Source organism: Perognathus longimembris, chromosome 4 (genome assembly GCF_023159225.1).
Source record: "Perognathus longimembris pacificus isolate PPM17 chromosome 4, ASM2315922v1, whole genome shotgun sequence".
Lineage (NCBI taxonomy): Eukaryota > Metazoa > Chordata > Mammalia > Rodentia > Heteromyidae > Perognathus > Perognathus longimembris.
Genome location: NC_063164.1, coordinates 57,474,375 through 57,487,363, shown reverse-complemented (window position 1 = coordinate 57,487,363; position 12,989 = coordinate 57,474,375). Strand labels below are relative to the sequence as shown.

The 12,989-nt window shown below is 36.8% G+C and overlaps 1 protein-coding gene and 2 long non-coding RNA genes across 9 annotated transcripts in view; 1 reads left to right on the top strand and 2 right to left on the bottom strand.

Moving 5' to 3' along the window:
- Window positions 1-12,989, bottom strand: part of Cobll1 (cordon-bleu WH2 repeat protein like 1) — a 131,202-nt gene that overhangs the window by 84,976 nt on the left and 33,237 nt on the right. The window lies entirely within an intron of this gene.
- On the top strand, window positions 5,776-6,393 carry LOC125350607. Its single transcript, XR_007210776.1, has 2 exons — window positions 5,776-6,125; window positions 6,291-6,393. It is a non-coding gene; the product is annotated as an uncharacterized LOC125350607 (long non-coding RNA).
- LOC125350606 lies at window positions 11,297-12,236 on the bottom strand. Its single transcript, XR_007210775.1, has 2 exons — window positions 11,579-12,236; window positions 11,297-11,361 (listed from the first exon to the last, which is right to left on the bottom strand). It is a non-coding gene; the product is annotated as an uncharacterized LOC125350606 (long non-coding RNA).

Here is a 12,989-nt window from a genome sequence, read left to right as displayed (position 1 = left end):
CAATGACAATACTTGCTGAATAATCTCAAATCACCATCCATACGACACAGCTTGAGTATGAATCTTTCAACACCACTGCCTTTAATCATGACTTAAGTGTCACTTTCAAGGTTCTTTTTTATTTCTCCATATACATACCCATTTCTCAAGATTTCCATTTAGTTTCTTGTACTGCTATGCAATTCTCACAAAGCTTGGTGCACAACTCAATGTTTTCTATTTGCTCCCTCTGCCTCTGCTTACTTTGCCATAATGTGTCCCACCCTTTCCTTGACTGTGCTGTCTTCATTGTATACTTTCTAAATGGAGTCTGTTCATTCTCCCCTGGCCTCGGCAGAGCAAGTGGTACGCACCTGTGATCCCAGCTATCTGGGAAGCCTTATACAGACAGCAAACATAAAAAAATGGAAAACCCTACCTGAAAAGTAACCAAAGCAAAAAGAACAAGATGTGATGGTCAGTGGTAGAGTGCCTGCCTAACAAGAGTTAGGTCCCAAGTCCTGAGTTCAAACTCCAGTACCAAAACTGGGATGGCAAGGGGGGGCGGGGCGGGGTTGTGAATAATAAGCAACTGTCACCAGATAATCCTCAACCAAGACTTTCCTATCTTTAATTTGATGGGTTGTTTTACAAATACTGGGCTGGTTACATAACTTTGAATACTTCCAAAACAGCAAGTTATTTCTTAGCTTAGGGGTGTTGGTCTCTCTCTCTCTCTCTCTCTCTCTCTCTCTCTCTCTCTCTCCCTCTCTCCTTTTTCTCTTTCTCAAATTCAATTCATTAAAAGTAAGCAGATGAAGGAGATAAAAATATAACCATCACAAAAAAACCCTGCAACACAAATACTCATTGTAGTTACTTACACAGGAACAAAGACTCTCATTCAATTGTTCCACTTGTCAAATAAACAGAAAAGCCTTTAAGAAGATAAAAAAAAAAAAAAAATAGAAAGGCTTCACAGGGCACTCCGGAAGTACAATCCTGGCTTACTTACATAAGAGTCACTGACTACTCAGGGGAAGGCTTTGAAGGACTCTCCACCTTGCTCTGGAAGGGGATGAAATCTTAGATAGTTTTAGGTGCTTAACTTTAAAGTAATGGCCAAAGATACAATTCCAGCTTGAAAGTAACTTACTCTGCACGTTTGCATAACTTGGGATATCAGATTTATAAATTGATCTCCAAATGACGGTATCAGAAATATCCAGCAGAACTCACATCTAGATTGTTTTCCATTGTAAAACATGTTGTGAATATGCAGATTTCATTCCGTGAAGCTGAGCTTTTAAGTATTCTGTCAAAGATTCTCTCAGAGATACCATGGACTCAGCACACTCTCCTAAACTTATATGTTTTCTTTTTCTAGCATTTCTGTTATGGTGGTTATATCAAGAGCTCTCAAACCATGCTCTACTTGCTGCAAAATATAACTTCTCACAAAAGCTGAGTTGGGTATTCAAGAGGCTGAGATTGAGGATCATGGAAACTCTTCCTGTAACTACCAAAAAAGCTGGAAGTGAAGCTGTGACTCAAGTGGTAGAGTGCCATCCTTGAGCAAAAAAAACTAAGGAACAGTGCCCAGGCTCTATGTTCAAGTCCAAGTGCTAGCAAGCTTTAAGTTAACTGCATGAATTACTCAAACATTTAGTTTAAGTTTTTATACTGAGAATGTATCTACTGGTATCAATTTTTTTTTATTTAAATCCTACCACTTATATATCTTTCCACTTATCAGAACATAGAAAAGCAAACCCGGAAAAAAAATTCTCTCAAGACAAGCCAGGAAAGACTAAAGGTGAGAATTAGTAAGGGCGAGGTATGAAGATAGGTCCAGAAATATGGTCATGGAAACAAAGTGCTATCCCACTGCTATGACTGTTTTAGTGATGTGATTTCACTTCCATACCTACTTTTTTCCTGTGTACCTTTATGAATGACAAAAAGAAAAAAAAGGCCAAAACACTAAGCACTTCTCTTCCCATGCTCCCCTGCACCTTAGAGCTCTACTAATTAGATACACAGTCAGGAGATGAGGAAAGAAGTGAGCTCAGCAGGATCCTTGGGCTTTACTGCTACCCCAATGCTCATTACTAATCAAGTGGTTATAAAAACAGAGCCCACGTTAATTTGTGTTTTTGCCTGAAATGTATGCCACATGCACAGGATGGCTTCCAAGACACCATTTGTGATGCTGTCTTTGTGATTCCTGTGGCATAACTACATTCTGGGAGCAGATTTCCACCTTCTGATGGTAACAATGGTGCCAGATATAAGACATCAATAGATGTGAAGATCCTGCTGCCACAAATTGTCAACCTTTTTATAAGCATCAAATTTCTTTTACTAAACTCTTTTCTATGTCAAACTGGGCATGGTGGTATGATCTATGCTGTATGAGAAGTTAAGTTTGGGGAACTGAGCTTCTAAAAGAGTCTAGGCAAAAAAAGTCTGAGTGACCCCATTTCAATGAGGTCACCACCGCTGGATGCAATGCAGTACCACATCTGTCATCCTAACAAGGGGAAGCACAAAATAGACAGACTGAGGGACACACAGGTAGGAATATATCTCAAAAGTAACAGGTAAAAAGTAGTACGGGAGACTGAAAGTGTGACTCGGGACCTACATCTACCTTAGAAGCTCAAGATCCTGAGATCAAACTCCAGTACTGCAAAAACAAGCCAAACAAGATAAGCAAACAAAGAACACCTAGGACCAAATGTAGATTCCATTACTATGTAACCTTGAACAAACTAATAAATCTTCTCAGTTTCCTCAACTTCAAATGACCAGTGCCAATCACAGAGTATTTATATTGCGTTAGATATGTAAAATACCTTTAAATTTCATGAAGGAAAACCTTTTTCCTTTCAAGTCACTTTAAAGGTTTGTTTGGTTGGTTGGTTTTCTTTGCTCAATAGAACGTTCTAGCATTAACTATTTATAATAACATTATTTCTATTTGGCATTGCAAGAGTACACCTTTGTGCCTAACTCTGCCTACAGATGTTGCCACTCAAATTCACTTACTCTAAAATAAATATTTTGGAAGATTAAGTGACCCACTCAGCTCCACCCAGGGATTAATTCCCTTCTCTGGCCCACTATATCCTGAACACCCTCCTTGCAGTAGACATTCCATTGGTTGACACACCCCAGATTCCCTCTCATAAACATTCCTACCCCCAAATTCCATTCTACATCCAATTGGGGATCATTAAGGAGGCTGGGGGAGTGAAGGAGGAAATCCATCAGTCAACAAGGTTATCTTCTTCCTGCCAATGTGTAGAAAGTCTTAATCTTATCCTTATGGATCTGACCCACCAATAAAACATGGAATTTATATCACTGGAACACCCAACTTATTATCTCCTTCTGTGGAGATTTCTACGTTACTTAAATTGTAAAATAAATGGAATTTCTTTTCTCTGAATCAAAACTCTGCTACATGACTGTAGTTTATAAACACTTCTAGAGGCAAGTTTAAGGTTTCTCCTAAAGGGAGAAACATTTTAAAAGAAAGGACTTAAATACCATCTTAGATTTTTCAGCACTAACAAAACAGAACCACTTACAAACTGATAAACTCAATTTGCAAACAAAACTAAATTTTAAGAACGTTCACATTTATTCGACATACGTTTCTTTTTGCAATAAGTGAAACTATTGTGATGTTTCACCTTAACTTACATATATTGTTACGTAAGATTCCTATGGGAATTTTCAGAAAGCTAAACTACTGAAATCACTACTAATCCTGAAAACATGTTCTAATTTGAGATTTTTTTTTTTTTTTTTTTTTTTTTTTTGCCAGTCCTGGGCTTTGGACTCAGGGCCTGAGTACTGTCCCTGGATTCTTTTTGCTCAAGGCTAGCACTCTGCCACTTGAGCCACAGTGCCACTTCTGGTCATTTTCTATATATGTGGTGCTGGGGAATCGAACCCAGGGTGTCATGTATACCAGGTAAGCACTCTTGCCACTAGGCCATATTCCCAGCCCCTAATTTGAGAGATTTTAGTGGCTATAATTTCCATGTTGATTTCTCTGTGAATTCCCTTCTAATATTGTCAGGGCCACATAGAACAGGCAATAAAATGTGAGGGCAAAAAATGCTTCCTAATATGTCACAGATTAGGAGAGAGATTTGTATGAAGAAACCACTCAACAACTCAAAACCAATCATAACTGCCTCATGGCTGGGAAGATCATTAAGTATATTCTTCTTAAAACAGTTATGAACTATGGAAAACATTAGTGTCATATATTTGAAATGTGATTTTCAATGACAGATTATAGGGGAATTCAATAGTATCAAAAATTTGTATTATGATGCACTTTTCCAGATTGTCAAAAAGATTTAATGTGATTCAGTTACTTAATTATAATTAGGAACTCCTCTCAAAATCTATTTTTATGTTGTTATTATAAGGTTTGTAAACCATAAATCACTTCATACATGTATGATGAAAGGAAACTATATTTGTTTAAAATCTATATGTGATGTACAAATAGAATGTCCTTGAGTAAAAGAGACATACTGTTCCTAGGAAAGGACCTGGAAAAATATTTTCCTATGCCTACAAATACAATATCATTATATTATTGCAGGAGAACTACAGGATGGCATGAGGAAGGGAGGCAAAAATCAGGTGAGAAAAATGTAGATATACTCCTGAAGGATTTGTTCATGTCATATTTAGGATTCTGACATGTCTGTGACCCTTTTCTAGGCACAAGATGGTCCAGCAACTTCATGCCACTCAGTAGATTCCACTGTTCATTCAGGTGCACACTTCTGAACTATGCAGTGAGAAGGGAAGGAAGAAGGAACAGAACTAACCTGGGCTACGTACAGAGAGCACAAACATTAGACACTCCAGGAATCACAAGGCCATTCTACCCAGCTCCACCTACACCCTCTGTCTTCAGACTTCTGTCTTCAGACTTGATGCGGAAGTGTTTTCCTATTAAGTCAACACCATTTATATGCAGCAGCAAAAGACATTGTTAAGCTCACAAATCCCTTCCCCACCCAACAAATACAAGTGTTTGAGATTTAGTATTGTTAAGAAAAGAATATGAATTTTAAAACCCTTTAAATCAATGCCAGCAGGAGAAGCCAATGAAAACAACAGTCAATTGTGAGAAATACTTATCACAGTAACCAGTTTTCACTAAGCACATTTCCTTTGCAGATTCTTCTCATCTCTGCCTTTAGGGAAAGTGGATTCTATACCTCAAGTAATCAGATGTGCTTATCTTGAATAGAAAACTACCTTGCCTAAAATGTCTTTTTTAAAGTTACTTATTTCTAATAAAATTCTAAAAGGAGGGTCTTTAAACTTAAGAAGCAATCCAGGCTAAAAGGCATAAGCTGAAAATTCTTCAGCAGAAGAGAAATGTGTTTATATATTAAGATACTAAGAAAGGAGAGGTATTACATGACAAAATAATGCATTTTTGCCTTTGATAAGTATGTATGTATATATAATTTCCTCAAAGCTTAAGTTAAAAACAACTAAGAGCCATTAAATATTTTCCATTGTATGTACTGCTAATCATTACCATGTATTTATTATATTTTATTAAGCTTATTACTCTAAATGTTTCCTGGCCTTTCTTACCCCCAAAATTGCTAGACTAGCTGATTTCTATTGACCAATAAAATTAATTCTCCTCAAAACAATAAGCAGTATATTGATCACAGTCCCATATAGAATTTAAATTGTTGCAATATTCGTTTGTCTAAAAAATATCATATAGAACATCTACAATATTTAAAGTGTTTTTACTATTTTCTTAAGATAGGAAATATACACTAAAAAGCTAAAAATAATATATGCCTAAATTTAGAGAAAGCCCTGCCAAGTGAACAGAGTAATGACAACTTCAAAAAGATACACATCTTAAGAGCTGGGCATAGTAACTCCTACCTACAATCCTAGGAGGTGAGGACTGGGAGATCATGGTTCAAGGCCAGCACAGACACAAAGTCAAACCCTACTAAGCAAATAAATTGGGCATGGTGGGAGGTGTAGATAAGAGGATGGCAACTGGAGGTTGGTCTGGGAATAACTGTGAACCCCCATCTAAAGCTAGAGAGGCTGGTAGTGTTGCTCAAATGGTAGAACACAGCCCTACCAAGAATAAAATCCTAAATTCACCAAAGTAAATAAAACGTTATTTCAAGGGAATACATAAATTTATAGGACATGCACAGTTTTTCTTTTAAACCTGTCTGAAAAATTTTTGTTCAATATGTAGTGACACCAAACATTAAAAACAGAAGTTTTCCTGGCTTAAAATTAGGACCAATCATTCCTAATAGCACATCCCATAAAGGGTGGTCCCTCTGAACACTGGGCATCCCCATGATGACATAAACGAGTCAAGAACAATTCAATTTGAATATAGATCTTGTTTTTAAAAACAAGCAAAACAACCACAAGGAAAGTCCTTGTGAAAAACCCAAAATATGTAATATATAGTAAAGCAATTGATGTGGTTTCTTCAGTCAGTTGGACTGCATTCTGCAGAGATCACTGGAGGTCTGACAGTCCCCAGTAGGGAAGTGGCAGTTGATAAGAAGGGACAATGCAGAAGCAGATTTTTTCAGGGGCTTCTGATGAGACAAAGAGAGTAAAGGAAAAAAGAAAGTGACCTCTCCAAAGTCACAGAATAAGGGGCTGGGAATATGGCCTAGTGGTAAAGTGCTTGTCTCCTATACATGAAGCCCTGGGTTCAAATCCTCAGCACCACATATACAGAAAGGGCCAGAAGTGGCGCTGTGGCTCAAGTGGCAGAGTGCTAGCCTTGAAGCCAGAGACAGTGCTCAGGCCCTGAGTTCAAGCCCCAGGACTGGCAAAAAAAAAAAAAAAAAATCAAAGTCACATCATAAATGGGTATAGCCAACAAGTCCAAGCCTTTAACCTCAGACACCAGAGATCTTTGGACTGATTGCACTCTTAGGAAACAAATGCAAAAATCATTGTCACTATCTTTTTGGTAGGGGGATGCCTAAAATCAAGGGGCCCAAACACTTCCTGAGGTGGCTGGTAGTTGAGGGAGATGGTATGAGCCAGTTCATTCAACGATGAGAGAAGCTCATCCCTCAGGAGGGAAAAGGAGAAAAGTGGGGTCTCTGTGGACCCTTAATGCTTCCATCACCAAAAAATTTACTTAGGTTTTGATATGTCTTACAAGCAGAAAGCCTTAAGCAGAGAACTCTATTAACAATGGATTTAAAAAGTCATGCAACCACATCTGTGATCATGAAATGGAAGTAGGGCATGAGAACCTGTGCTGCCTACTGATGCATTCAAACCCAACTTGGGAACTATTCCTAGGGTTCCTAAAAGCAAGCTGGAAGTGAGCCAGACACACCATTGAGAACACATGCTGTGCTCTGGTTGAGGTCCTAGAGCCTGTTTCTGCCCAGTTCCCAAGCCTGGACTAGGGACTTCTCAGGTTCCTGCCACACCCTCTTTCTGGAAGCAATTCTTCTCACAGGATGGATCCTAGATTGGAGATGGATTATGGCCAGCCATTACAGGTGAAGGCTTTGGTTTCATTGGCTGTGACTTGTAAAAAAAAAAAAAATTCTAAGAAGGGGGCTGGGAATATGGCCTAGAGGCAAGAGTGCTTGCCTCATATACATGAGACCCTAGGTTCGATTCCTCAGCACCACATATATAGAAAAGGCCAGAAGTGGCACTGTGGCTCAAGTTGGTAGAGTGCTAGCCTTGAGCAAAAAGAAGCCAAGGACAGTGCTCAGGCCCTGAGTTCAAGCCCCAGAACTGGCAAAAAAAAATTGTAAGAAGGAAGAAAGGAATATAGGAAAGAAGAAAGGGAAGGAGAGAAGAAGGAAAGGAGGGAGGAAGAAAGGGAGGGAGAAGAAGGGAAGGAGGGAGGTAAAAAGAAAAAAGGGAAACGAAGAGAAGGGAAGGGAAAAAGGGAAACAGAGAGAAAAAGAAAGAAAGGAAGTCATGAGAGACTTTATTTGGGGAAGTTTAAAGGACATAGATTACAGCCATATTATATATATTATAACATATATAATTATATATTATATATAATTATAGTTATAATATATTATATCATATGTACGATATAATAAAAGCTTTTAACAGAAACATTCAACAAAAGCTCCATAGAGTAAACTATGTGCTTCTATAATGTAGGCTATGATGAACAATTCATGCATGCAAGTACATGTGTGCACCTGCCAGTAATAAATTTGAGGCAGAGAACAATTGAGTATGGAAAAACTGAGTTCTCTTTGGCTCTGCAGAACAGGAAAAAGCACAAGAGAAAGCTGGAGAATGGAGGTCAGAAAAGCAAGTTGCAGTCACAGCTTCCATTGCATCATTCCCTAACTTACTGTGAGCTTCACAAGTGAGGACCATTGCATGATATGGCAGAAAAATCAGAATGTGAACACGTCTGGAGACAGAGTCTGAAGGCAACCGCTAACAAATTAACATAGAATTCCCAGAGAGTTTAATACTAAGAGATTTTTTTGAAATATCACTATTTTAGTATCTATTTTTTAAGTCTACATGATTCCTTGATTTAATTAAATGTACTTGACTTAAGTAAACAAGATGGGCATAATGTTTCAAACTCAAAACGAAGAAGGAATAGAGAGGAAGGGAAGTAAACAAAATTAACAATGAACAGCTCAAGAAATAGAAGTTGCCTCAAACTAAATAATAATGAGCAACATATTATAAGTCCTTTTTCTCAAAGTTAAAAATTGCTACTTCAATTAGGAATACAACAGAAATATCAAATTTTTCTCTTAAAATAAAAGAGGGGAAAAATTACCCCAACCTAAAGACTTAGCAGTCTCATGGAAAGTAAGCTTAGTCAAAAAAAAGTAAGACCCTAACTTTGGAGCAAGTTAGAAAAGTATCATTTACATTTTGCATTTTAAATTTAAGCTACTGCATTTTTCCATCAGTAAATGTTCTGTTACTAATATGATATAATATCTTTTTAAAGTGTTAAAAATCATAAACAGTTTGGCAAACAAAATTGGCATTGTTAATAATCATTATCTAAAATAAACAGACTCACAATATGATTTTTCCACCAACATTGCACAGGATTCTCTATTCCCTATCACTTTCCTCAAAAAAGTAGTGGCCCTAATTTATCTAATCATAAGTGTGTACTACACACACACACACACACACACACACACACACACACACACACACACACACACACACACACACACGGTCATGGTCTTGAGCCCTGCATGTACTTGATCTCTGTCCCAGAGCCAACAACTCAACAATAATGATTAAGCAATAGTAGACAGAACAATGCACTATCAAAAGTTACCTCTCATTGAGTTAGAGGCAAAAGTTTTTCAGCTGGAAGTGACAGCTTAGTGTACCTGAATAATGAGAATGATAAGAGTCAAATGAAAGGACAAAAGACTGCCCTTTAGTCACAGGAAAAAGAGAAAGGTCTTTTAAGGACAATGATAGCACAGGCAAATCCAGAGAGGAAGGTCATGCATACTCTTTCTGGGGTGTCTCATATCATCAACATTAGGACTTAGCATAAAAAATAAAAAGGAAGGAAATATTTTAAATGAGGAAGTGACAGAACTGGAGAAGCATTTTACAGAGAAATGATTTGAAGGACATCAAGTGCAGAGGCAGAAAATCCAGTGGGGAAACTTTTAGTGTAATTAAGAACAGCAACATCCAAACTTAGATGATCACACAAATTTATCAGTAAAATTCAAAAAAGTGACTCATTAAGTCATAAATCATATGCCCTGATGAATTCATACGGACCTTAAAAAATACAATAAATTTACACAACTTGAGGATTTGGATGGGATGGAGAAAAATGGGATAGAAAGATGGAAGAGGTGCCATTGATAAAAATGCATTGTACTCATAATCCAAATTGTAGAACTGAAACTGCTTTGTACAACTACTTAGAATATATGCCTTTTTAAATAGTCTGATGATTTTGCTTTTAGGGGTTTTGTTTCTTGCAATATGGCTGGTAAAAAGCTTATACAAATGTAGTAATTTGTAGTCTACTTGTGTTTGTATTTTCATCATACTCAATGTGGGACTTTTTTGTACACATATATAATTTTCCACTAGGCAGATTAATTTAATAAGTCATGTGATATGTAAAAACAGTGAATTCATGGAACTGGTAAAATGATGAGGGAGAGAATTACTTTGTGAGGCTAGCAGGGTATCCCGTAGTGAGGGTCTACTACCCTCTCCTCTACTCCCCACCTCTAAACTAGCACACTTGGACTCTGACCTACTCTGAGTGATGTCCAGGGGCCTGTCTACATTTCAAATGTCAGTACAGCTTCATTTCTGGTTTTAAGATTACACGGTCATAAAAGTTGTAATATTTTCTTTCTTGTGTCACTTGGCCTTGTATATTCCCTTCCTTTGCAGATTCCACTGTCAGGAAGGACAGGACAGTGGCCTAGGACAATGGAAAAGGGAAGAGGGGAATTTTTTTTTCTTATACATTCATTTTTAATTAATAATCCATTTTGGGGAAATTTTAGGCTTACATAAAACTTATGAATAAAGATAAAGAACACCCACATTCTCCAAACACTCACACTTTCCTCCCATTAATTTGATAGACTCATTACACCAGAAAAGAGTGGGAATTCTTGTTGTGCCACACCTTCAACTGCATTTGATATCTCAAGTAATTCCAGTGGTGTATATGGGCGACACAACTTCCTACACTTTTTCATTCGGTATTACAAAGTGTTTTCTCTAGATTTATTTAGGTATTATGTAGCTTATCTATTTTATAGATATTACATATTTTATATGTATAAAATATCTATATGAAAGAAGTGGATAGTGCCATGTCTTATGTAATTTCAGAAATGAAAACATCAGATAAGGCTTTATTTTATCCTTAACAGTTGTGTTTGTTATTATACATACTGTGTTTGTTTGCTCCATCTCTTTCTGTTTCTAGATCTTTGAGTTTTGGCTTTTCATTATCTTTCCAGAACAGCTAGGTATATTTTGAGAAGGAGTTATCCAAGGCAAAAGGACCAGACTTTCTTTTGTGTCTCTACCACACAAAATTACATACAGATAGACTCGGTGTCTGCAACTATGGAGCAGAAGTTACAAGGACATACAAGTCACTTTCATGTCACAGTCTCAGCTTGTTTTGCCATACTGGTATCCTATTCTTATTTTTTATTTGATATCAACAACGATAAGTGGATCAAGTTCTAGCTTGAAGGGTTGGTTGGGGTTTTTTTTGGGGGGGGTCTTCTTTTTTTCAGTCATTACTGCTGCTGCAAGCAACCTCTCTGCTATTCTAAATCACTACTTCTGAGGCTGGGGATATGGCCTAGTGGCAAGAGTGCTTGCCTCATATACATGAGGCCCTGGGTTCAATTCCCCAGCACCACATATACAGAAAATGGCCAGAAGTGGCACTGTGGCTCAAGTGGCAGAGTGCTAGCCTTGAGCAAAAAGAAGCCAGGGACAGTACTCCGGCCCTGAGTCCAAGCCCAGGACTGCAAAAAACAAACAAACAATAAATCACTACTTCTAGCCCTTGCCTTTAAAGTCTAACAGCTAGTGCATTAGGATAAAATGTTAAATAAAATCAGTAAGGCTTAAGGAAGGAATGTGTTAATGCCCTCTGAGAAAAATGCTGAAACTTTGTATTACCTCTTTTAGCCACCCTGACCATGTATTCCTTCCTTCCTTGTCTGTAGTTTTCCAGGGTACAGTGTAACTTTAACCAGATTTGTTAAGTAATTAAGCACATTGAAAACAAAATAAAACAGTAGATTATAGCTTTTTACAGAGGAAAAAAACACAAGTTTTGTTTCAAATATGTAGTACAAAGGTCCACAGTATTTTTTTTTTTGGCATCAGTGCATTTGAAAACAAATTACCAGTAACAAAATTGTTTAAGGCAGAAAGAGCTAGTTTATTGCCCCACACTGCCTTAAAAAGAACAATGTTTCTTTTTATAGCCAAACAATGTGGTACTCTCTATAATTGGCACTAAATAGTCTCAATGTATGGTAGAACCACAGTAGACCAACATAGGAACTTTCAAGGGATACTATCCCTAAAATATTCCAATAGAGGAAGTAACTGAAATATTACCATTCTTGTCTATGGTGATATTGTACTAAATTATGGGATAAATTTGATCTGCAGTCCATTTCCAATTATCTGTAGAAATCATGGAACTGTTTGGTAACATTTATATAAGACATCTTAAAATTACCCAAATACAAAGGAAATAGTCATTACTAAGCTTCACAGCTGATTTTATTTCTGAAATATCTTTTTAGCAAGATCTGTTTCGTTATCCTGAGGGTCACTACATCCGTCTTTAAAATCAGGAGAATAATATTAAAAAAATCTTTTTGTGGTCAAAACTTGTATAGGATTAGTTATGTAAGATAAATGACAAAACTCAGATGTAGTATTAGTCTTTCCAAGCCTATTATTGGTGTCATGGTATTGAGACAGAAATCCAATGACAGAAATATTTAGTCACTTAGTAAATAGCTATCATTTAAGGTACTTTAAATTTCTGGTTCTAAAGAATATAAATTGCAACAACAACAAAAAAAACCACCCTAATAATTGTCTCAGTTTGACATCTCTCATTGATAAATTTAGGACAGAACTGTACTGAGGAACCTCTAACTCAGGATAGTATATTCTTAGACTGCTATATCATTGTACTTTAATGTCATATAAAGTGATAAACATGACATACTATATTATTACATACTATATGTGAAAATAAATATTATTTGTACTTAACATTTGTTAAATACACATAAAGCACCTACATAAATCAAAATCATTCAATAATATATGAGTGTACAATCATTCATATTAAACACACCACAAATTTTATAGTTCTCCAGATGAAAGCTCTAAATTCTTACTGGTGAATCTCACGCAAGCTTCCTAAGGAGAACTCA